Source organism: Emys orbicularis, chromosome 2, assembly GCF_028017835.1.
Source record: "Emys orbicularis isolate rEmyOrb1 chromosome 2, rEmyOrb1.hap1, whole genome shotgun sequence".
NCBI classification, from domain to species: domain Eukaryota; kingdom Metazoa; phylum Chordata; order Testudines; family Emydidae; genus Emys; species Emys orbicularis.
This window is the reverse complement of record NC_088684.1, coordinates 255,239,994-255,266,529: the sequence shown is the minus strand read 5'-3', so window position 1 is coordinate 255,266,529 and position 26,536 is coordinate 255,239,994. Positions and strand designations below refer to the sequence as shown.

Below are 26,536 nucleotides of genomic sequence, written 5' to 3'. Positions count from 1 at the left end.
TGACAATTAAAACAACTGATTGGCTACTGTTTCTAAGATATTTAAGTTTTTACATTTTATGTCTATGTATATTGTGTAGATAGTAGAGTTTTAATCATAAATTGTAAACCTAGGTCTTTTCATGTGTTTATGGTTGCTTTACATGATAATATTTCACCTGTCCTGTTTATGTAACACTTTAAAAATCAGCAAAAGGGTTATATAAATAAAATTTATTCTGAAACAAAAGGCAAAAAACTATTCTGTACATAGTTTAGTCCTATTCAGTGTCTACTCGGCACTTCTTGGCTTGTCTCTTGTATTCATTAAATGGAGCATCTCTTGTCACTGTCCAGCAATAGTCTGCAAGCATTGATGGGCTCCATTTGCCCTGATAGCGTTTCTCCATTGTTGCAATGTCCTGGTGAAATCGCTCGCCGTGCTCGTCGCTCACTGCTCCGCAGTTCGGTGGAAAAAAATCTAGATGAGAGTGCAAAAAATGTATCTTTAGTGACATGTTGCAACCAAGGCTTTTGTATGCCTTGAGGAGGTTTTCCACCAACAACCTGTAGTTGTCTGGCTTGTTGTTTCGGAGAAAATTTATTGCCACTAACTGGAAGGCTTTCCATGCCGTCTTTTCCTTGCCACGCAGTGCATGGTCAAATGCATCATCTCGAAGAAGTTCACGAATCTGAGGACCAACAAAGACACCTTCCTTTATCTTAGCTTCACTTAACCTTGGAAATTTTCCACGGAGGTACTTGAAAGCTGCTTGTGTTTTGTCAATGGCCTTGACAAAGTTCTTCATCAGACCCAGCTTGATGTGTAAGGGTGGTAACAAAATCTTCCTTGATTCAACAAGTGGTGGATGCTGAACACTTTTCCTCCCAGGCTCCAATGACTGTCGGAGTGGCCAATCTTTCTTGATGTAGTGGGAATCTCTTGCACGACTATCCCATTCACAGAGAAAACAGCAGTACTTTGTGTATCCAGTCTGCAGACCAAGGAAGAGAGCAACAACCTTCAAATCGCCACAAAGCTGCCACTGATATTGGTCATAGTTTATGCACCTCAAAAGTTGTTTCATGTTGTCATAGGTTTCCTTCATATGGACTGCATGACCAACTGGAATTGATGGCAAAACGTTGCCATTATGCAGTAAAACAGCTTTAAGACTCGTCTTCGATGAATCAATGAACAGTCTCCACTCATCTGGATCGTGAACGATGTTGAGGGCTGCCATCACACCATCGATGTTGTTGCAGGCTACAAGATTACCTTCCATGAAGAAGAATGGGACAAGATCCTTTTGACGGTCACAGAACATGGAAACCCTAACATCACCTGCCAGAAGATTCCACTGCTGTAGTCTGGAGCCCAACAGCTCTGCCTTACTCTTGGCTAGTTCCAAATCCCTGACAAGGTCATTCAGTTCACCTTGTGTTATGAGGTGTGGTTCAGAGGAGGAGGATGGGAGAAAATGTGGGTCCTGAGACACTGATGGTTCAGGACCAGAAGTTTCATCCTCTTCCTCTTCCTCGTCTGACTCAAGTGAGAATGATTCTGGTGCATCAGGAACCGGCAGTCCTTCTCCGTGGGGTACTGGGCGTATAGCTGATGGAATGTTTGGATAATGCACAGTCCACTTTTTCTTCTTTGACACACCTTTCCCAACTGGAGGCACCATGCAGAAGTAACAATTGCTGGTATGATCTGTTGGCTCTCTCCAAATCATTGGTACTGCAAAAGGCATAGATTTCCTTTTCCTGTTCAACCACTGGCGAAGATTTGTTGCACAAGTGTTGCAGCATATGTGTGGGGCCCACCTCTTGTCCTGATCTCCAATTTTGCAGCCAAAATAAAGGTGATAGGCTTTCTTAACCATAGTGGTTATACTGAGCTTTTGTGATGCAAAAGTCACTTCACCACAAACATAGCAGAAGTTATCTGCACTGTTCACACAAGTACGAGGCATCTCTGCTCACTTTGGCTAAACAGAAATGTGTCCCTTTGCAAAATAAAACACTGACAAATAAGAGAGCACGACACTGTATGATTTCTAGAGCTGACATAGGGCAATTTGTTCAGCAGAGTGATGTAAGCTTCGTTATGATTGCATCATCCATGACTTCTAGGAATAACATGATGCAATTCATATCATGTATGACGCAATACCAGCTTCAGATTGCATCATTCATTGTTTTGCCTAAAAAGCAAGTACTGTCCAAACCCAGTCATAGATTTATTCATAGATGCAGTCAAAGATGTATTTTAGTCATTTCTGGTTTAAATTGAGATCCCTTCCCTTTATAACTCATTTGTCCTCTGCCATTCCCAAGTCAAGGGTCGTATATACTGACCCAATAGCATATCTTGAAAACTAGAGCCAATCAACAATTTTAAGCATCATTTTCGTTCCCAGTGACCCAGAATTAGTAAAGTTTGACTACATTTATTTCAGAAGCATTTTGGCTGTAGAGCAGTGTAATGGGTCAGTATGGGTAGTGATAATGATATCTCTACATGTGGGGTTACTGGCCTAAAGGTAGGGTTACCATTCGTCCGGATTCCCCCGGACATGTCCGGCTTTTAGAGTTAAAAATAGCGTCTGGGGGGAATTTGTAAATGTCCGGACTTCCCCCCGCCCGCAGAGCACGCGCTGCTGACAGGGCAGCCGGACGGATGGTGCCACTTACATGGGGCTCCGACAGCCAGAGAGAGTCCCTCCTCCACTTCCCCCTCCTCTCCCCTGCAGCTGAGAGCACTCCCTCCCTCCCTCGCAGATCACCAGCCGGCCGTTCGCACCGGCAGTCTGGAGCTCCTCCCCCTGCTCCTCCTCCCCGGCATGCTGGTCTGAGCGGCAGAGTAAGGGGGCCAGGGGGTCGGAGAAGGGGCAGGGAGGTTCTGGAGGGAGCAGTCAAGAGACGGGGGGGGGTCGGGCGTTCGGGGGGGGCTTTCTGGGGGTGGGGGTGTGGATAAGGTTTTGGGCAGTCAGGGTACAGGTAGGGGGTAGGATCCTGGGGGGGGGTAGGATCCTGGGGGGGGGCAGTTAGGGTGGGGGGGTCTCAGGAGGGGGCAGTTAGGGGACAAGGAACAGGGAGGCTTAGGTAGGGGGTGGGGTTCTGGAGGGCAGTTAGGAGCAGGGGTCCCAGGAGGGGTAGTCAGGGGACAAGGAGTGGGGGGGCTGTCAGGGGGCAGGGGTGGGGAGAGGGATCGGAGCAGTCAGGGGACAGGGAGCAGAGGGGTTTAGATGGGTCGGGAGTTCTGGGGGCGGCTGTCAGGGGGTGGGGAGTGGTTGGATGGGGCGTGGGAGTCCCGGGGTCTGTCTGGGGGTGGGGGTGTGGATAAGGGTTGGGGCAATCAGGGGGCAGGTAGGGGGTAGAGTCCTAGGGGGCCAGTTAGGATGGGGGGAGGGTCTCAGGAGGGGGCAGTCAGGGAACAAGGAGCAGGGAGGCTTAGGTAGGGGGTGGAGTCCTGGGGGGCAGTTAGGGGCAGGGGTCCCAGGAGGGGGCAGTCAGGGGACAAGGAGCAGGGGGAGGGTTGGGGGTCCTGAGGGGGGCGGGAAGTAGGAGGGAGTGGAAGGGGCAGGGGCGGGGCTAGGGCAGGACTGGGGCGGGGCTAGGGCAGGACTGGGGCGGGGCTCCTCCCGTCCTCTTTTTTGCTTGCTGAAATGTGGTAACCCTACTAAAGGAGGAGAAGGAAGGAGCGCTTTCTCAAACATCCAGCATCCCTCCTTTAGATTCAGATGGTCAATGTACAGTCTAATCATGCTGTACCAAGGGCAGAAGACATTTTGTTTTAAAAATAAAAGCATAAATTTCAATTCAACTTCAGAAATATGTGTCTTATAACCATCTACGAAAAGGGGAATAAGGACAACCCGGGGAATTACAGACTAGTCAGCTTAACTTCAGTAACCAGAAAAATAATGGAGCAAATAAGCAATCAATTTGCAAACACCTAGAAGATAGTAAGGTGATAAGTAACAGTCAGCATGGATTTGTCAAGAACAAATCATGTCAAACCAACCTAATAGTTTTCTTTGACAGGGCAACAAGCCTTGTGGATGTGTGTGTGTGGGGGGGCGGTAGATGTGGTATATCTTGACTTTAGTAAGACTTTTGATACTGTCTCGCATGACCTTCTCATAAACAAACTAGGGAAATACAGCCTAGATGGAGCTACCATAAGATGGGTGCATAGCTGGTTGGAAAACAGTTCATTCCCAGAGAACAACAAGGAGTCTGGTGGCACCTTAAAGACTAACAGATTTATTTGGGCATAAGCTTTCCCACGAAAGCTTATGCCCAAATAAATCTGTTAGTCTTTAAGGTGCCACCAGACTCCTTGTTGTTTTTGTAGATACAGACTAACACAGCTACCCCCTGATACATTCCCAGAGAGTAGTTATTGGTGGTTCATAGTCAAGCTGGAAGAGCATATTGAAGGGGGTCCTGCAAGGAATGGTAATGGGTCTGATTCTGTTCAGTAGCTTCATCAATGACTTAGATAATGGCATAGAGAGTACACGTATAAAGTTTGCGGATGTTACCAAGCTGGGAGGTGTTGCAAGTGCTTTGGAGGACAGGATTAAAATTCAAAATGATCTGGACAAACTGGAGAAATGTTCTGAAGTAAATAGGAGGAAATTCAATAAGGACAAATGCAAAGTACTCCATTTAGAAAGGAACAATCAGTTGCATACATACAAAATGGGAAATGACTGCCTAGGAAGGAGTACTACGGAAAGGGATCTGGGGGTCATAGTGGATCACAAGCTGAATATAAATGTAAAGCTGTTGGGAAAAAAAAGTGAATATCATTCTGGGACATATCAGCAGAAGTGTTGTAAGCAAGACACAAGAAGTCTTCTGCTCTACTCTGCCCTGATAAGGCATCAGCTGGAATATCATGTTCGGTTCTGGGAGCCATATTTCAGGAAGATGTGGAGAAATTGGAGCAACACAAATAATTAAAGGTCTAGAAAACATGACCTATGAGGAAAGATTGAAAAAACTGGGTTTGTTAAGTCTGGAGAAGAGAAGACTGAGGGGGGATATGATAACAGTTTTCTGGTACATAAAATGTTGTTACAAGGAGGAGAGTGAAAAACTGTTCTCCTTAATCTCTGAGGGTAGGGCAAGGAGCCATGGGCTTAAATTGCAGCAAGGGGAGGTTTAGGTTGGACATTAGGAAAAATTTCCTAACTGTCAGGATGGTTAAGCACTGGAACAAATTGCCTAGAGCAGTGGTTCCCAAACTTGTTCCGCCGCTTGTGCAGGGAAAGCCCCTGGTGGGCCGGGTCGGTTTGTTTACCTGCCGCATCCGCAGGTTCAGCCGATCACGACTCCCAGTAGCTCCTATTGGCCTGGAGCAGCGAACTGCAGCCACTGGGAGCAGCGATTGGCCCAACCTGCGGACGCGGCAGGTAAACAAACCAGCCCGGCCTGTCAGGGACTTTCCCTGCACAAGTGGCGGAACAAGTTTGGGAACCACTGGCCTAGAGCGGTTGTGGAATCTGAGTCATTGGAGGTTTTTAAGAACAAGTTAGTCAAACACTTGTCAGGAATGATCTAGTTATTACGTAGTCCTGCCTTGAGTGCAAGGGACTGGACTAAATGACCTATTGAGGTGCCTTCCAGTCCTACACCTCTATGATTCTATGATTTCTCAGGATGGAGCTCTTACAGCATTGCATGCAGACTATAATGGATGTTACTGAACAACATGACTTGTCATTTTAGGAAACAGATAATATTTTCTAATTGCTTATTATCATTTGTTTTGTAACAAGTTAATCACTGCTATATATGCTAGCTACATCTATAGCTGGTGCCTGCTGTCCTGCTAGATGTGCCTTTTACATCTTGCTTTGCTACTGATTTTAACAGGATGTCAACTTAAAATGGCAGCAAGGAGGAAAAGTGCTATTATTTCATACCAAGATTTCAGGGTTCAGACAAAGTGGTTCCCCCAAAAGTCATGCCAAGATCTGTGAGCATTCAGAATTTCTGATGTAACTGATATGGTTTGTTTCTGCAATGAAAAGGTTTGTTGAAATGATTTAGTCAAATGCAGAAAGTGTTGTGGTGATACAGATAATTAAAGGGTGAGTATTTAGTCATCCGTATCCAACAGAGAAGAGAGATATACAGAATGTTTAATCAAGACAAACCCTCAAGAGAATTTTAGCTCACAACTTTCTAACTACAAGGCAGACACATTACTGATGAAGGACTAATATGGGAGGGGCTGAATACTCACCAAATTAACCCATTAATTTATGGTGCACGCTCAGCACTTTTTGGGTAAGGGTCTAGGTAACAATGTAGTTGACTAAGGGCATGTCTATACTTGAAATGTAAGTCAACCTATGTTAGTAAATACTGCGGTGGTTCATGTCCACACTACCCTCCTTCTGTCAGTGCTGCGCATCCTCACCAGGAGCGTTTCCACTGACTTAAGAGGGGCAATGTTGGGGGCTGAGAGCCTGGGCTCTCAGAACCACAGGCAGCTCCTTGACAGGAGCCTAGCTGACCCCTGGGCTCTCAGCTCCCCGCTCCCCATCACTGGGAGCCTAGATGCCCCTGCAGCTCACAGCAGGGTGCCTGGAGCCTCGGTGCAGCTGCCAGGCTCCCTGCGGTGAGTGGGGGGCCTCCAGACAGCTGCCGGGCTGCACCCACCCAGCTCCCCACTCTCAGCTCTGAGCTGGGCTGCACCTTGGCCTCCCCACTCCTCACTACACACTGGGAGCCACTGAGACTCCAGGTGAAGAGCTCCCCCCTGGGAACCCAGCTGCGTCCGGGAGTGGGGAGCTGAGAGCCTGGGTGGGGGTGCAGCTGGACTCCCAGCCCATTCCCAGCTTCTGCCAAATAGAGGCTAGGGACACAATAGCAGTTCTTCACATCACCACTCAATTAATCCACACAAACATATGTAATAATATACAACAAAAACATTTTCAGATCCCAAACCTGTGAAGCTAATATTAATATCCCCCCTTCAGTGTTTTTCCACTTGTCAGGATTGTATCTGAACTCAAACCAATCCAGTCCCAGCACATAGCAACAACCTCCCCCATCCCCCAACACTACTCTCTCCCTGTGATTTATGCAAAATAAAACTGCCATTTTGATGCACCGACCAGTTTTTCTTGGCTGCTTTCCATCATAAAAGATAATGTTTAAGCAATAAAACTCTTTTTAATTTTAAAGTAAATGTAGTGCTCTGAAAGCTGCCAGATTGACAGTACTCAAGACTAACAGCCTGTACTTAAATGCACAACATGTATACTATATCAAGTGTCAGTGCAAGTTTCCTCCACCCTGCCCTTTCAAATGTAGCTCAGAAGCAGTAGTGTTTCAATTAGCTCAGAAGTAGCTACCCACTTTGGGAAAAGGGTAATTTAGTCCTGCAGGCCCATTCACTTCTTCACCCCTATGCCAAGATGCCAGTAACATTAGTTTGCAGAAGAACGGGGACAAGGACACCCCTCTGCTCCAACTTCTATAGTAGGTCACTAAACATGAAAAGTTTCTGATATGTCAAATTAATATCCTTCCCATAGAGCAGGGCCTCTGTTTCTCTGTCATAAATAGGAAAATTCCCCATCACTTCGTGTATCTCACACCATCACCTGCAAAGATTTTTGTCACAGCTAACAGTCTTCTCTAATTGGAGCTGAATTAAAGAGTGACCCTTCAGAGCTCATTAGAAACGCTCTACAATTGACCAAAAAAGTTTATGAACAAAAAAGTCATTCCCTGGTGTTCCCTTACCTCTCATCCATAGGTTGCTACTCAACAATAGTCCTTTCAACAATAGTCCTTTCCCCGATATTATGGGGCTCATCATTCACTGGAATGGGAAAGCAACAAATAGAATTAATTTCTCAAGAAGCCATAAACTTGATGCTCCATAGAGTTAGAGTATGAAAGATCCTGACCAGGACCCTGATCCCTGCTTAATTTGGGTCTGAACTTTCAAAGTAGCCTCATTCAGAAAATAATAGCGAAGACAAACTACTTCTACATTACTCCATCACAGGGCTGGCGCAACCCATTAGGCAACCTAGGCGGTCGCCTAGGGCGCTGCAATTTGGGGGGCGGCGACCGCGGCGGTATTTCCTTGGCGGGACTTTCCACTGCCTCTGTGGGGGGGCAGCATTTCGGGGCGGGACCTTCTGCCACCTAGGGTGGCAGAAAAGCTGGCGGCGCTCCTGCTCCAGCACTAAAAGATAGGCTATTACAGTCTTATTGTATACGAGGCTGAAAGATTGTCTGCTAAGCCGAAGGAAAGAACATTGTATTGTTTATCCACATACTGTATATAGTGCATATCAAGGCAAGACAATGTGTCTCTTAGACATGGGCCATCCTTTGCAAACTGGATCAGCTACTATACACCAGATATGGAAACATAATGTGAGACATTTGAGCTAAGGAACCCAGCAAATCTGATCCAGTTTCCCAGCTGGTGGTTATATCCAGTAATTGAGAAATAAAACACAAAAGGGTATTTTTAGCACAGGAGTGAGTAAAAGCAGAGATGTTAATGGTTTAACTGAGCATTATACCATACATCCTATGTTCTTCTCCTGTTCTGTGTTCTGCAGAACACTGATTTTCTTTGATAATTTCTGACTCAAAATCTCCAAACATTATACTTTTCTAAAATGAAATTCATGAGCTGTTTTTCCATTTATGATTTCATCCATTCATTAAAGTACAAAGTGCAAAGTCTTGGCCCTAATACTTAGTATGGTACTCATTACCTTAGAAGGTTTCTAAGGTTTAACTATAACAGCTTGGCCTTGTTCACTTAACTAATTTGTACTAGTGTGCTATGCTAACCTCATACATTAGTTAACCATATAGTACGTTATCAAAAGCTTTATCAAATACACGTTCTCCACCAATGTCTGTTTTTGCATTATCTTCTAACAAAAATCCATCTAGCATAGGCAAATATGATTTATACATAATTCAGTAATTATGACTAGTTTTTAGCCATTCTTATTTCTATAGCTGTTTTATTATCTTATTGTTAGTTCATATCACCAACGTCTTACTTATTACATAGTCCAGATATACTGTGCTAAACCTTCATGGAGAAGATGCCCCTTTCTGAAGATTAAGTCCTTTGAATGCAAATCCTGGGATAAAGTGAATGTGGAAATTCTGGTTGTGTGCAGACCTTCCCATCACTCCAAAGGCTTCTCTATGTGAGCTATCTGCTCTTAAACTTGGTATTGGTATCAAGGTATTGTCCTGAGAGGAGAGAAGGGCAGAGAGGCTTCAATATGCACTCTTGAGAGCTTTAATTCATGGTCCCTGTACCTTTGACCATCATAACAACCATATGCTTACAAGCAGCTGGTCTCTCTGGCCTGACACATACAAGTGGGCACATTTTGGACTTTGGCATGGAGCTTGGGGTTGAAGACAAAGTTATCAAATTTTCAAGTCTTTATTCAATTTTAATTCACACCGTTCTTAGGCAAACTCCCATTGAGTTCAATCGGGGTTTGCCAGAATAACAACCTCAGGATTCATCCCATATTGAATACAATTCTATCATGGACTAAATAATCACCACTTTTACAGACTGGGTTAGGGCCTATTCACTCTCAGAAGCAAAGGATCTGTGATGATGGTCTACTCTCAGCAACTAATGGATCCAACTATTTTCTAGAATTTTCGGGGGGGGGGGGGGAAGCATATGTGCCTCCAGAGCAGGTTATGGATTCTCTGCTAGCACATTAAAATGACCAGCTTTATGCAAGTATTTATTCCCTGGCTCTTAAACAAAAGCAACCTAAAGGTCACCATGTTTTAATGATTACCTGTAACAAAGAGAAAAGGAAGATTATCACAGTATTGGTGGCAAAATACAAGTACTGATTCTGACCAGCTATGCAATAGGGAGTTTTTGCAGTTGTATGTTGTGGCATTCTTGAAGGCTAGCAATTTCTTTTTTCACCTGTGCTATGGAATCTGTGAATCCTGGGCAACAGAATTGCTTGGGCAGTGGCCCATTTGACAAAACCACAATGCCTCCCTGCCACGCATCTGAGGTGAATGATCCCTGCTGCAAGGAGTTCTCATTATTCTTTGCAAAGAAGATTGACTGAATTAGAAGCAATTTCACCGGAGCTATAGAAAGTATTCCAATACTGGAGGGACAGATACCCTTGGTTTGGTTCAAAAAAGGGATTAGTATGGAAGGCAATACAAGCTATTGTTTGAAAATATAGCATGCACGTTTATATAAAATCATTATAAGTAAAATAGAAAATAATATAAGGCAGTATATTTCCTTTAAGAGAGTTCCTTAGTTACATACATATGTCAATAGAAAAGAGACCAAATTTGGTTAGAGATATCCATTTTGTTGGTGGCATCAAATGAAATCTTTCAGTGCCTCTAGGTCATTCACAACATTCATTTATTGTAGTACTGAAGTAGTTGGAGAGTTCTAATTTTGTATATATAATTCTTGGCAAACAACAAGGCCTCCTTAGAAACCAGCAAGAGAAAGTTGTAAAATATAAATCTGATCCATATACTGTATAATAATAATAATGATAAAAATAAGCCGCTAAGAAAAACAAGGCTGTATTGCCATCTTGGGGCTTCTGGTGACATCACAGGTATTTATTCGCAATTTTTGAGATACTAAAGCTGGTGATGATCACCCTAATGAAAATGCAGTCAGTTCTTAGTATGTTTGGAATCTACAGTACGTTTGTGTTATTTGGGCAGGATCTTTCAGTGTACACTTCTGCACATGCTTGTATCTAAACACAGAGATGCATGCTAACACTTGTGTGCATGCCATGCATAATCTAGGCACATACAACTGTGCACATTTTGATCTCCAGCTCCTATTAATATCAATGGGACTTGTTGGTGAAAACTCCAGTACTGGAAGTTGTGCAGCTGCTACACTATTTAAAGGCTAAGCAGATGTATTTAAATTTTAGATGCTGTCTGTAACTAGAAAATGAAAATTTAAGTACATGCAACATCAGGTGGAGGCCAGGTAATGCCCTGCCTGAAAATTTAACCATTCATGAATGTGAAATGCACACTAAAAAGCTTGGATAAAATCCTTTCTATCAAGGGGGCTAATTGCCTTTCAACTTTAAAACCAACTACAGCACAACCAAGCACAACAGTCGATGCTCTCTGTTACTGTAACAGGGTTAGCTTTACCTTTAACCTCTCTCTGTCTGTGGGCACCCGTTCCAAGTGACAGGTATGCACTTCTCTCAGAGTGGAATCCTGCAATGGATTTTACACTGGGTGTCCAGACTACCTATTTACCAACCATGTTTCCTGGGATTGGTGCCTAACCATCAGAGGAGTGAAGTTCTGGTACAGCCTTCCAAAGGGGAGCAGTGGGGGCAAAACAACCTAACTGGCTTCAAGACTGAGCTTGATAAGTTTATGGAGGGGATGATATGATGGGACTGCCGACAATGGCATATGGCCCATAAGTGACTGCCAGTAGCAAAAATCCCCAACTGCTGGAGAGGGGACACACAATGAGGAGGGCCATGAGTTACTACAGAGAATTCTTTCCCAGGTATCTGACTGGCAGATCTTCCCCACATGCTGTGGGTCTAACTGATCACCATATTTGGGGTCAGGAAGGAATTTCCCCCTGGGTCAGATTGGCCGAGATCCTGGGGTGGGTTTATTTTTTTTTTTTTTGCCTTCCTCTGCAGCATGGGGCACGGGTCACTTGCAGGCTTAAACTAGTGTCAATGGTGAATTCTCTGTAATTTGAAGTCTTTAAATCATGATTTGAGGACTTCAGTAACTCAGCCAGAGGTTAGGGCCTGTGGCCTGCAATGTGCAGGAGGTCAGACTAGATGTTCACGATGGTCCCTTCTGACTTTGAAGTCTGTGAGTCTCTGGCCTCCCCTTGATCGATTTGCATTGGAGACAGAGGCAAACAGGCAAAACAACATGCCTTTGTCTAAGGCAGCCTCCAAAATATATTTCAAGAACCTATTACAGCTCACATACATAACTCTTTATACACAGCCCCTACATGCACCACATGATGATATTCATGACCAGCATATTGCCAGTTTTTATATGATAGCCTAAAAGTTGCTGTTTGGCTAAATATTCTGACAACAGTATGTTGGGTGTGCCTATGCTAGTTGGCACAAAGGGGCTCTTAGAGTCACAACCTGTATAGTTGAGCACCAACGACTGGGACTGTCTAAAAGACATTGAGTTTTGGTTCCTTCAGATGTGCAAAAACTATCCATCATCTAGTCCAACCCCCTGCTCAAAGATGGACCAATCCTCAACTAAATCATCCCAGCCAGGACTTCGTCAAGACTGACCTTAAAAACCTCTAAAGAAGGAGATTTCACCACCTCCCTAGGTAACCCATTCCAGCGCTTCGCCACCCTCCTAGTGAAAAAGTTTTTCCTAATATCCAACCTAAACCTCCCCCACTTCAACTTGAGACCATTACTCCTTGTTCTGTCATCTGGTACCACTGAGAACAGTCTAGATCCATCCTCTTTGGAACCCCCTTTCAGGTATCAAATCCCCCCTCATTCTTCTCTTCTGCAGACTAAACAATCCCAGTTCCCTCAGCCTCTCCTCGTAAGTCATGTGCTCCAGCCCCCTAGTCATTTTTGTTGCCCTCTGCTGGCCTCTTTCCAATTTTTCCACATCCTTCTTGTAGTGTGGGGCCCAAAACTGTACTCCAGATGAGGCCACCAATGTCGAATAGAGGGGAATAATCACGTCTCTCGATCTGCTGGCAATGCCCCTACTTATACAGCCCAAAATGCTGTTAGCCTTCTTGGCAACAAGGGCACACTGTTGACTCATATCCAGCTTCTTGTCCACTGTAACCCCTAGGTCCTTTTCTGCAGAACTGCTGCCGAGCCACTTGGTCCCTAGTCCGTAGCAGTGCATGGAATTCTTCCGTCCTAAGTGCAGGACTCTGCACTTCTCCTTGTTGAACCTCATCAGATTTCTTTTGGCCCAATCCTCTAATTTGTCTAGGTCCCTCTGTATCCTATCCCTACCCTCTAGCGTATCTACCACTCCTCCCAGTTTAGTGTCATCTTCAAACTTGCTGAGGGTGCAGTCCACGCCATCCTCCAGATCATTAATGAAGATATTAAACAAAACCGGCCCCAGGACCAACCCTTGGGGCACTCCATTTGATACCGGCTGCCAGCTAGACATGGAGCCATTGATCACTACCCGTTGAGCCCGACGATCTAGCCAGCTTTCTATCCACCTTATAGTCCATTCATCCAGCCCATACTTCTTTAACTTGCCGGCAAGAATACTGTGAGAGACCGTATCAAAAGCTTTGCTATTTCCTATTATTCCATTTGAGTTGAAACATCATATTATTTTTAGCCTTTTGACACCTCATTTATTTACAATGATTTTTAAAATAACTGCTAGAAGTTTCTTTAGGATTATGATCTGGATACCTGGCCTTGCTAGACAATGCTACTTCATCACATACCTTTATTTTTTTAAATGCTATTGTGTTGTATCCTTGAGGGATTTTTTTAAAACTCAGAGTCTTCATTCATTTTGTTTTCTTACACTGCAATTCAATATTTCTGCTCCTTGTTTTAAGCATGTATTTTTCTTCCCATAGAAATGGTATACTCTTTATGTATCTGGCATCAGTCTTGTTTTGAATTCATGTATACTGTTTGTAGAGGCTAATTTGTCTGCCATTCCAGTACCTCTGCTATCACTGACTTACTGATCTCTCACTCACTGTAAAAGTGATGCATTTCTTATTGTAGCTTGTTCTTATGCCCTCCATTATATTCTCTGCTTAATTTTCACACACTCTTTACTTTATATCAGACATCAACTCTTTTTCACTGCTGTGTCTGATATTTTGTTCATTTCATTTGTTTTATTTTCTTACAATTTGCCTTTTCTTGTTCATCCTCACTGAGGCTACTTCTGCTCCTAATGTAATAAATACTAAGTAGCACACATGCACCATCCTTGGGGCATATGGTAATTTCTTGATGAAGACTTTCCACTTCCTCACTCTACCTTTCCTATAATTGCTTTATCACAGTGAAAGCTACTCAAAATTGTTCTCATTCTTCCAGAAGTTGCTATAGTGAAATTCAGTATTTATACTCTTCCGTTTTGTTCTCAAATTAGATTTGACTACAACTTGATTAGTGCATGGTTCATATTGGTTTATTAGAGGCAGAGCTGGCAGTGCACCTATAGTTAAGGTGGCCTACCACTATCCATTATAAGATCTTGTTTTCAGTTGCTTATAACTTTGCCATACTTTAAGAGTTTGGGCCGAAATGTTCCTTGACAGCTCTTTGCCGCAGTCAGAATATTTTGGAAATTTTTAGCAAAAATGGTTTAGTTACTTTTCAGAATGAAGTTGGGAAAACCACATCATTTTACCCATGCACGTTAAAAAATTCTTCCAAGTTTTGTTGAGAAGCTCTATGGCTAGAACCCAGGATTCCTGAGTCTCAACATCCTCTAATCCCTGGCAAGTAACTTTGAAACCCACAGGCGCTATGTTTCATCCCCTTCTAATGTCTGGTCCACACAGAACATAACAACCTATTACAGCTACCAGTTACTCCATTAATTTAAGAGATAGATATGTGTGCTGTGGATCTAAATGTTCCAGCCTGGCTGATGACACATGTGGAAGTCAGTATGGCTCCACATGATAAAATTTTGATTTTGGGGGGTTTGCTTTTTTAAAAAACAAATAGGAAATTACATTAAAAATTTCATTAAAAGAACATGAATGTTGCAAAGTCAAGCACTTAGCAGTTAGGAAATTCCAGTATTAAGATTGCCTGTGCAATCTTAATTCATCCCTCTAGTGTTTATGCATTATGATAGAGTCTTTAATTACATGACCACATAATATTTTTTTCAACAGAACCACTGCCTCATTGGGTAGACCAGGGATCGGCAACCTTTGGCACGTGGCCCATCAGGGTAAGACCCTGGCGGGCCGGGACGGTTTGTTTACCTGCAGCATCTGCAGGTTTGGCCAATTGCGGCTCCCACTGGCCGCGGTTTGCCATTCCAGGCCAATGGGGGCTGCAGGAAGCGGCAGTTAGCACATCCCTCAGCCCGCGCCACTTCCCGCAGCCCCTATTGGCCTGGAATGGCAAACCGCGGCCAGTGGGAGCCGCGATTGGCCAAACCTGCAGACGCTGCAGGTAAACAAACCATCCCAGCCCACCAGGGGCATACCCTGATGGGCCATGCCAAAGGTTGCCAATCCCTGGGGTAGACATTACTTAGGGACTGAATCAGCGTTGTGGAGTGAATGAGGCTTTTGTCTACAGAAAGAAAGGTGAAGTAAGATGCAGGAAACTATAGGAGAAGGATATAGAGTATGGAAAAGGAAAGGAATGGGGTTATGAAGAGATCACGGGGATAGGCGCAAGGTGGTGGACCAGACAGGGAAGGGACAAAAGGCAGCAAGGAGAGTGGCAGAGAGTTAGCAAACAGAAAGAAAAAGAGAGAGACTGGGTCTGAGACAAGAGGTTGCTAGATGAAGAGAAGAAAAACAAGGAGATGTGAAAAAGGAAAGACCTGGAGAAACCAGAAGAGGAGGCCAAGAATACAAGAGAAAGACAGGAAGAAAGCATAGGAGAAGAGGTCCTGTCAGAAAGAGCTCGTATTGTCAGCTATGGACAGGAAAGTCAGTTTGTCAAACTAGTAAGCAGGGCCGGCTCTGGCTTTCTGGCCGCCCCAAGCAAAAAAAAAAAAACCCGCGGCGGCCAAAACAGTAAAGCAAAAAAAAAAAAAAAAAGCAACCTGCAGCGCGGCCGGAGCCAGGGTGCAGGGGGACTCCCTGCCCTGCAGATGTGCCCCGGCTAGCGGGGGGAGGGGGAGGGAGCGGGGGGAGAAAGAGAAGGGGGGCGGCCAGGGCTTCAGCGGGGCGCTGCCACGCGGCCCCTCCCACCGTGCCCCTTGCCGGGAGGGCTCCGCACCACTCCGGTCGGCCGGGAGGGAAGGATGCGGGCTGCCCTGCCGGGCTTGCTGCAGGGCGCTCCCGTCCTCCACACCGCTGCCCCCTACAGGGCGGCCGGAGCGGAACAACAACAACAACAACAAAAGCGGCCGTGCCGCCCTAGGATTGGGCGGAATGCTGCCTCCTACAAGTTGCCGCCCCAAGCACCAGCTTCCTCGGCTGGTGCCTGGAGCCGGCCCTGCTAGTAAGGCATTGGATGAAAGGGAAAAACCAAATCACCAGACCTAAGCTATGGAAGCTAGAAAATAAAAATCAAAGGAGAAGAAAAGAGGAAAGGCATCCAATTTATTCTGGCATTAGAATACTTCCAGGTTATGTCACAGTGTTTTGAAACTTGGAGATGAACACCAGATTTTCCCTACTTGAGATTCAAAATGCACCTTAAGGGGAGAATTTCAGTGATGAACTGCATATTTGGGCAAAAGTTCAGTTAGCAAGTGTACTGCAGATTTTATATTGGCTCAAAATTGTATGTTTTTAATATAGTAAACACCAAGAGCCCTGAATGAGGATCTGAAAAAAATAAAAACAACATATATAGTACCATCGCTGCCCTCTAGCTCTCTGTATGTTCTTTCCCCTGGATACTATATTGACCTAAACACCATCCTACCTTCATGCCATGAGCTCTCATTTGCCTTATTTCAATTAGCAGGTTTAGAGCCCCTACATATCCCAAATCATCTCTACACCACTGCTGCTATGCTCCAGAGGGGCTGCATGGTGCATCTTCTCGTCTACCTACTGCAATCCAGCAGTGATGAATTTATGATGCAGTGAAACAAACCATCAGGTTGTGACACATCACAAACCCTGATGTAACTAAAGGGAAAACACCCATTGAATTACATCAGCATTTCTTTTTTTAAAAAGAGGTGATATGCAGTTAATGCTATAAGAGAGAGCAGTATCCATAACACTAAATTGAACTATAACTTTTATTTGCCTCAATTCAAATTAATTTTATAATTAATATCTACAGTTTAATAGGATGTATTAAATTTTTAAATATTAAGAAAGGAGGCATTAATTTTTGCATTATATGAAGATGTTTCAATCGCGCATAACTGTGAATGCATGTACTTGGGTAGCAGAAATGGAATTATCAAATGCCACTGAGCACAGCCCAGTGAATGCATAGGTCTTGAGGCAACAAATTCCAATTCTAAATGTCAGCATACAAAATTATTTTATTTTAAACCCACAAATCTATGAAGTCCAATGGTCTTTAATAAGAACTGCTGCACCTGCTGCACTCTAAGTGCTGTGTTACTTTCTTATTATGCAGAGATAAAGTATATACATTAGCAATATTCATCCTTGGAAATTGCATGTGGTTAAAATAATGAGATTCCCTTAATCATTAGTACTTAAGAAATCTCTAGCAAATAATGCAGAGGTTCCTTTAAATTTAATGTCTAGATAAGCTAAATTGTTAAATGCTAGATGCTATGGAATTACATTTGCTACTCTTCAGATTGAATGCTAATTAACATGAAAATTAGCAATTTAACCCTCTTTAAATTGGAAAAAACCCACGGGACACTTAATTTCATAGTTGTTAATGATGGTCCAATGACTGTAATATATTTCTTAAGTATTTCATTATACAAGGAATTACAGAAGTATAGATCAGATTTTGCATTTAAAGCATAGCAATAATCAGCTTTGTCTGTCAGAGGAAGTTCTCTACATGAATGTTTGTGTTATTTTCCTTTCCAGTCTTCTCTGAGGGTACACTTTTTAATTACTGAAATTTTATTACTTGTCTTGCAAGCAGGAAGAATGGACACAATCATCCAGTCTAGTGAATTGGTTACTTAAATAAATGAAGCATCCGAAGGGCTATATTTTTCAGCTGTTTGCACAGATCTTTAAATGCATAAATCCTATTACAACTAATAAGAGTGTTATAGTTAAAGTCCTACAAATCAACTTGGAATTCTAACTTCTTAATTCTAAACACAAGAAACAAATTCTGATATCCTTAGGCTAAACTCCCATTGACTTCAAGCACCTCATAGTAACCAAGAGTTTGGGAGTTTCAAAAACACTTAGTGTTGGCCTAACTCTGCTCACACTGAAGTCAATGGGAGTTTTACCAGCTACTTCAATGGGAGCAAGATTAGATCACCCGTTGAAAATCCCACCCAGAGTAGGGCCTTCATGACATGGCTAGGTTTTACTTTTACTCGAGATAAGCAGATCTGAGGCTGTTAATGTTCAAATGAACAGTTTGGTAAACTCCACCCTTAATGTGATGATGTGTATAGAGCAATGCATCACAATGTATAGAGCCTTAGCATCACAACATTGGCTGTATAAAGCTCCCCTTTCGGGGAAGAAATGCAAGTAGTAGGAAATGGCCAGCCACATGGGGACCAGGAGGGGGCTTCTTTCTGCATTTTGGGGATGGGATCCCATGGCACAGGGATCGTCTGAGGTAACGTTATTATGGCGTTATGCCACAATATGACAACAAAGGTGGCCACTGAACTTGCACCTGTGGTGTCTGGTTTGAGTTCAGCCAATACAAATCCTTCCAGTTTGGTTAGATGATGCTTGATTATAATCCTTACACACATAAAATGGAGGATAGCAGCAGTGGTGAAGCACCATGACCTATAATCATTATGAAGCTAAATTCAAATTTAACACAACTGCAGCCAATAAAACCCCAAACCAAACATCTATAACCCAGATGGTCTGATTAGGAATACTTGTTTTCGGGTTTGAAAAGTTGCAATTGTTTTGGATTTGAGTTTAGTGTCATAATTCCTCACCTGATATATAGTGAGCAGTATGAAAAAACACATACTGACCACAGATTTTGACATAATGAACAGTGATGGAAAAAGGCTAATGTAGTCCCCATTTTTAAAAAAGGGAAGGAGGAGGATCTGGGGAATTACAGGCCAGTCAGCCTCACCTCAGTCCCTGGAAAAATCATGGAGTAGGTCTGCAAGGAATCAATTCTGATGCACTTAGAGGACAGGAAAATGATCAGGAACAGTCAGCATGGATTCACCAAGGACAAGTCATGCCTGACTAACCTAATTGCCTTCTATGAGGAGATAACTGGCTCTGTGGATGAGGGGAAAGCAGTGGATGTGTTATTCCTTGACTTTAGCAAAGCTTTTGATACGGTCTTCCACAGTACTTTTGCTGGCAAGTTAAAGAAGTATGGGCTGGATGAATGGACTATAAGGTGGATAGAAAGCTGGCTAGATCGTCGGGTAGTGATCAATGGCTCCATGTCTAGTTGGCAGCTGGTATCAAGCGGAGTGCCCCAAGGGTCAGTTTTGTTCAATATCTTAATTAATGATCTGGAGGATGGCGTGTACTGCACCCTCAGCAAGTTTGAAGATGACACTAAACTGGGAGGAGTGGTAGATATGCTGGAGGGTACGGATAGGATACAGAGGGACCTAGACAAATTAGAGGATTGGGCCAAAAGAAACCTGATGAGGTTCAACAAGGCAAGTGCAGAGTCCTGCACTTAGGATGGAAGAATCCCAAGCACTGCTACAGACTAGGGACCGAATGGCTAGGCAGCAGTTCTGCAGAAAAGGACCTAGGGGTTACAGTGGACGAGAAGCTGGATATGAGTCAACAGTGTGCCCTTGTTGCCAAGAAGGATAACGGCATTTGGGGCTGTATACGTCGGGGTATTGCCAGCAGATCGAGGGACGTGGTCATTCCCCTCTATGCGGCATTGGTGAGGCCTCATCTGGAGTACTTATGTCTTGTTTTGGGCCCCACACTACAAGAGGGATGTGAAAAAATTGGAAAGTCTTCAGCGGAGGGCAACAAAAATGATTAGGGGGCTGGAGCACATGACTTATGAGGAGAGGCTGAGGGAACTGGGATTGTTTACTCTGCGGAAGAGAAGAATGAGGGGGGATTTGATAGCTGCTTTCAACTATCTGAAAGGGAGTTCCAAAGAGGATGGATCTAGACAGTTCTCAGTGGTACCAGATGACAGAACAAGGAGTAATGGTCTCAAGTTGCAGTGGGGGAGGTTTAGGCTGGATATTAGGAAAACGTTTTCACTAGGACGATGGTGAAGCACTGGAATGGGTTATCTAGGGAGGCGGTGGAATCTCCTTCCTTAGGGTATGTCTACACTATGAGAGTACTTCGATTTTAGTTAATTCGACTATGTGGAATCGATATTACAAAGTCGAACGTGTGTGTCCACACTAAGGACAGTAATTCGACTTTGTGAGACTTTGTGAGTCCACACTAACGGGGCAAGCGTCGACATTGGAAGCGGTGCACTGTGGGCAGCTATCCCACAGTTCCCGCAGTCCCCGCTGCCCATTGGAATTCTGGGTCGAGCCCCAAATGCCTACTGGGTAAAAAAATGTGTCGAGGGTGCTTTTGGGTGCCTGTCGTCATCCGTCCGTCACTCCCGCCCTCCCTCCCTCCCTGAAAGCGCCGGCGGGAAATCAGTTCGCGCACTTTTCTGATTACTGACAGCGCGGACGCCACAGCAGTGCGAGCATGGATCCCGCTGCGACCATCGCTGCAGTTGTGGCAGTTCTCAACGCCTCGCAGCTTCTCATCCACCTTTACCAGAGGCAGCTGCAGATAAATCAGGAGAGGAGGCTACGGCACCACCGTGATGGCATGAAGTCGGACACTAGCTCCGACCTCTCAGAAAACATGAGACCCAGCGCCCAGGACATCTCGGTGTCACTGGGTCTTGTGGATACTGTTGAACGGCGATTCTGGGCCCGTGAAACAAGCACGGACTGGTGGGACCGCATAGTGCTGCAGGTCTGGGATGAATCCCAGTGGCTGCGCAACTTTCGCATGCGGAAGGGGACTTTCCTCGAACAGTGTGAGTTGCTGTCCCCTGCCCTGAAGCGAAAGGACACCCGGATGCGAGCAGCCCTGACTGTCCAGAAGCGAGTGGCCATAGCCCTCTGGAAGCTTGCAACGCCAGACAGCTACCGGTCAGTCGCTAACCACTTTGGTGTGGGCAAGTCTACCGTGGGGGTTGCTGTCATGCAAGTAGCCAAGGCAATCGTCAAGCTACTGCTATCAAAGGTAGTGACCCTGGGAAACGTGGAGCTCATCAGAGATGGCTTTGCCGAGATGGGATTCCCAAACTGCGGTGGGGCTATAGATGGGACTCACATCCCTATCCTGGGACCGGACCACCAGGCCAGCCAGTACATAAACAGAAAGGGATACTTTTCCATGGTGCTGCAAGCACTGGTGGACCATCGGGGACGTTTTACTAATATCAACGTTGGATGGCCTGGCAAGGTTCATGACGCTCGGGTTTTCAGGAACTCTGGTCTGTTTAGACGGCTGCAGGAAGGTCTTTACTTCCCGGACCACAAAGTAACTGTTGGGGATGTGGAGATGCCTACAGTCATCCTCGGGGACCCTGCATACCCACTAATGCCCTGGCTCATGAAGCCCTACACTGGCGCACTGGACTCAGGGAAAGAACTCTTCAACTACCGGCTCAGCAAGTGCAGAATGGTGGTGGAGTGTGCTTTTGGCCGTCTCAAGGGGAGATGGAGAAGCTTACTCACTCGCTGTGATCTCAGCGAGACCAATATCCCCATTGTGATAGCTGCTTGCTGTGTGCTCCACAATCTGTGTGAGAGCAAGGGGGAGACCTTTATGGCGGGGTGGGAGGTTGAGGCAAATAGCCTGGCTTCTGATTACGCCCAGCCAGACAGCCGGGTGATTAGAAGATCCCAGCGGGACGCGCTGTGCATCAGGGAGGCTTTGAAAGCCAGGTTCCTGACTGAGCAGGGTCTCCAGTGACGGTTTACTTTGTGGACACAGATGCTGAACCTGCCCCCGTTTCTTTACCCAGTTACTGTTGACTATCCTTCCAAGTTACATACCCCCTTCACCACCTTCCCAACAAATAAAATTTGTTCCTTTTTGTTAATGAGCAAGGTTCTCTTTCTTACTGTTTTCGCGGGAATGTTTTAAACCGGGGACGCAGACTGTGGCGGGGGGCGGGTTTAGTGTTCTGATGCAAATGATGCTTCTAAACTCCGGGAATGACAGGCTCCGCAGTGCTGGATTGGTTGTTTCAACGCAGCCTGCCAGCAGTCCTGGGCGGGACTGCGTGTATGTGTCGGCCAAGTGACTTTCTGGCAGGGGGCGGAGGGTAACAGACCCCCTGCTGCGTGGCTCTGTGATCCAGGATAAGGACCGCGGCATAAGATCTCTAACTGCCCTCCCCCGCCACAAAGTCACAGATCAACCCCCTCGCACCCCAGAACATGAAAACCGCCTCCCAGACTGACCAGGGTAACTGGTGACTGCACTGTGTATGTGTCCTGATGCTGGACCTGCCCCCGCCTCTGTAGCCTGCTAAAGGTGACTGTCCTGTCCAAGTAACAAACCCCTTCCCCCCCTTCAGACAGAATCCCCCCTAAAAGACACTCTCGGAAACAGTACTTAACAGAAACACATGTTTTATTATGAACCGCACATGAAAAGGGGAGGGAGGAAACTTGGACGTGGGCTTGTGTGAGATGGGTAGGAAAGGACTTTTCAAACTTTGTGGAACGAGAGCCTTACATTGCTGCAGCAGTGTGCAGGGGCTGACTGAAAGTTTTAACGGCCCTTGCCGCCCCTCCTTCTTTGGACTTTTGGTAAGGGGGGTGTGGGACTTGGTGGCGGGGGAGGGCGGTTAGAGATAGACAGCAGCAGGGCTCTGTCCTCCTGCCTCCGGTCTTGCAGAACATCCACTAGGCGCCGGAGCATCTCCGTTTGCTCCCTCATTAGTCCAAGCAGGGTTTGAGTAGCCTGCTGGTCCTCCTGGCGCCACCTCTCCTCCCGTTCCATGACTGCTCTGTGCATTTGTGACAAGTTCTCCCGCCACTGTGTCGTCTGGGCTGCCTGCTCTTGTGAGCAGTCCATAAGTTCATAAAACATGTCCTCACGCGTCTTCCTCTTCCTTCTCCTAATCTGCGCTAGCCTCTGGGAGTGTGATGCCAGGCTGGGTTGGGAGACAGTCGCAGATGTGTCTGTGGGAATGGGAAAAAGGGAGTGAATTCCTGAGACAGATAAATGAAGTTTCTAACAAAGAACATAGTCTTTCTCTGTGAATAACACCATGCACTGCACCTTTCACATGCGCACTCAGGACAAGGTCGAATTTTCGGCCCTCGCCTTCAGTGCCTGGGGTCTTGCAGTTGCGATCATAGAAGCGTGGCAGGACACCTCTACTTTTGTTGCAGGAAAACATGGTAAGCCGTAGACTTGTGGCAGCTTAAAAATGTAATAGTAGCACTGGGCTCCTTTCGCACTGAAAGCAAGGCCACTCTCTGCTGGCAGCAATCAGGGAAGCATGAGCTCTGCCCCTGTCCCACCACCTCGCGGCTGTCCCCGGGAAAGATCCCTGTATGCTGTCCCTCTGCCGCCTCCACCGCGTGGCTGTAAAGCAGTCCCAATACTAACATTCCCCTCCCTAATTCAAAGCAGGGCGTCATGTGCGATATAACTCTGATGAGGATCTCGGAGAGCGAGAGGGGACGGATGCTTCGGGAGAGCATGCAGAGGCCAGGGCCGTATGCCGCCATGCTGTGCCGTGCCATGATCCCGGACTACTTAATGGACTCATGGCGTGGGAACGTGTGTTACCACGGTGGACCGAACAAGATCGCCCTGCCACGGAACCTGATGCGCATGCTTGAGCGGTACCTCCAGGAGAGCTTTGCTGAGCTATCCCAGGAGGACTCTCTGTCAATTCCCGGGCACATTGACCGTCTTTTCGTTTAACTGCAGTAGAAGGGACTACAGAGTGGAGCGTCCTGTGGTGGCCTAATCATGAATATCTGGACATTATTTGATTTTTTATACATAGTTAGGACTAAATAGTTGACTAAGCCAAAGAAATCATGAACACCAAATTGCTGATATAGTTAATATTCCTGTTTTGTTATAAATAAAAGTTTCTATGTTTAAATGAGTGAATGAAAAGCCCATTCTTAACAATATAAATATTCCAGTTATGTTAAAATTAAATGTTTAGATGTTTAAAGCACTCACTGCTTGATCCTTCCCCTGATTCGGTGTCCGGGGTAACGGCTGTGGACGGTTGGTAGGGGATCTCGGTAAGGGTGATGAAGAGCTCCTGGCTGTCGGGGAAATCAGCGGTGCAAGCGCTGTCGACTGCCTCGTCCTCCTCATCTCCTTCCTCATCTTCCCCGTCCGCTAACATTTCCGACGAGGAACCGGCCGTGGACAATATCCCATCCTCAGAGTCCACGGTCACTGGTGGGGTAGTGGTGGCGGCCGCACCTAGGATGGAATGCAGTGCCTCGTAGAAACGTGATGTGTGGGGCTGGGATCCGGAGCGTCGGTTTGCCTCTTTGGTTTTTTGGTAGCCTTGTCTCAGCTCCTTGATTTTCACGCGGCACTGCGTTGCATCCCGGCTGTATCCTCTCTCTGCCATGGCTTTAGAGATCTTCTCGTAGATCTTTGCATTCCTTCTTTTGGAGCGCAGCTCTGAAAGCACGGACTCATCGCCCCACACAGCGATGAGATCCAAGACTTCCCGATCAGTCCATGCTGGGGCCCTCTTTCTATTAGATTGCACGGCCATCTCTGCTGGAGAGCTCTGCATCGTTGCCAGTGCTGCTGAGCTCTCCACGCTGTCCAAACAGAAAATGAGATTCAAACTGCCCAGACAGGAAAAGGAATTCAAATTTTCCCGGGGCTTTTCCTGTGTGGCTGGTCAGAGCATCCGAGCTTGGACTGCTGTCCAGAGCGTCAACAGAGTGGTGCACTGTGGGATAGCTCCCGGAGCTATTACCGTCGATTTCCATCCACACCTAGCCTAATTCGATATTGCCATTTCGAATTTAGCGCTACTCCTCTCGTTTTCGAGGAGTACAGAAGTCGAATTTAAGAGAGCTCTATGTTGAACTAAATAGCTTCGTGGTGTGGACGGGTGCAGGGTTAATTCGATGTAACGGCGCTAAATTCGATATAAGCTCCTAGTGTAGACCAGGCCTTAGAGGTTTTTAAGGTCAGGCTTAACAAAGTCCTGTCTGGGATGATTTAGTTGGGGATTGGTCCTGCTTTGAGCAGGTTGTTGGACTAGATGACCTCCTGAGGTTCCTTCCAACCCTGATATTCTATGATTCTATGAAGCTGGTGGAAATTTGGAATTTCCATTCTGTGCAAAATTCTGACATATCAAAATTGCCTTTCATTCCAAATCCATTAAGGTAAAAAAGGAATGTTTTGACCTTATTGAAACACTTTTTTCAATTTATTTTCTAAATAAAATGGCATCAACACATTCCCACAAAAGGTTTCAATTTAAATGAAACAGCATTTTCCAACAGCAAATCATTCCTGCAGAAAATTTTTGACCAGCTCCAATTAACAGTTTTCAGTGCAACAAAACAGACTTAAATGCAATATGTTTGTTTAACCTAAATAATCAAACATTGACTTCAGCAGTCTCCAACTCTATTGCTTCCATAAATTATGAACGACGAAATAACGAAATTCAGCATAGTCAGTTCTTCAATATCTGCAAGCACTGGTTCCTCAGCTGGCATGCACAGATTGACGCTCTACAGGACATTTGATGTAGTGCTTTACCCCTCTGCACTCAGCTTGCCCAGGTGTAAGGGACTACACAAGCTGAAAGGCATTGGACCATAGATAGATTACATGTATTTTACTGATGCAGACACAAAAATTCAAGAACCTTCTGTTCCATGAGTGATCGGTATTGAAGTCAGATTAGAAAAATCTGCAGAAAGATAGCATGGCAGTTAACTTTGAGACCACTTAAAATAACAGCCTGATTAGCTAGCCCCGTTCATCCACCTTTATGTACTAAATATTTACAAAATGAAAAATAATAAAGGATTAAAAATCAGTAGTTAAAATATCACTCTACCAGTTGCTTTCCTGAATAAGGTGCACATGCTAATGTTAATTGGAATTATAATAAAGCCTGGCTAACATATGAAATATAAACAGTATGCATTTGATATAGGGTTTGACATGCAAGGTGCTAAGCACTCTGACTGCAATCCAACATAATGCTTATAGCACATACTTAACTTTAAATACCCAAGTCCTACTGAAATCAATTGGACTGCTCAAATGCTTAAAGATCAGCCCCTGCTTAAGTACTTTGCTGTATTCTGACCAGAGTGCCCAGCATCTTGTAGAATGGAGATCATATTTTGAAGTAGGCAAACCAGCTGGAATATTTCACATTTGAATCTGAGCCTGGGCAGCTAATTCATGCTGTCTGCATTCACCCTATGATTTTCAGTTCTGACATGCTAATATATACAGGACATAAGAGCTGCCAGAAGACGGATAAGCATTAAGGACCTAAGGGCTTGGCTACACTTACGCGGTAGTTCGGCGGCTGGCAATCGAACTTCCGGGTTCGATTTATTGCGTCTTGTCTGGACGCGATAAATCGAACCCAGAAGTGCTCGCCGTCGACTCCGGTAATCCTGCTCGGCGAGAGCAGTACGCGGAGTCG

General features: G+C 45.3%; 1 protein-coding gene across 1 annotated transcript in view; it reads left to right on the top strand.

The window, feature by feature from the left end:
• The window catches only part of ZNF804B (zinc finger protein 804B), a 378,654-nt gene that overhangs the window by 323,960 nt on the left and 28,158 nt on the right, over positions 1 to 26,536 (top strand). The window lies entirely within an intron of this gene.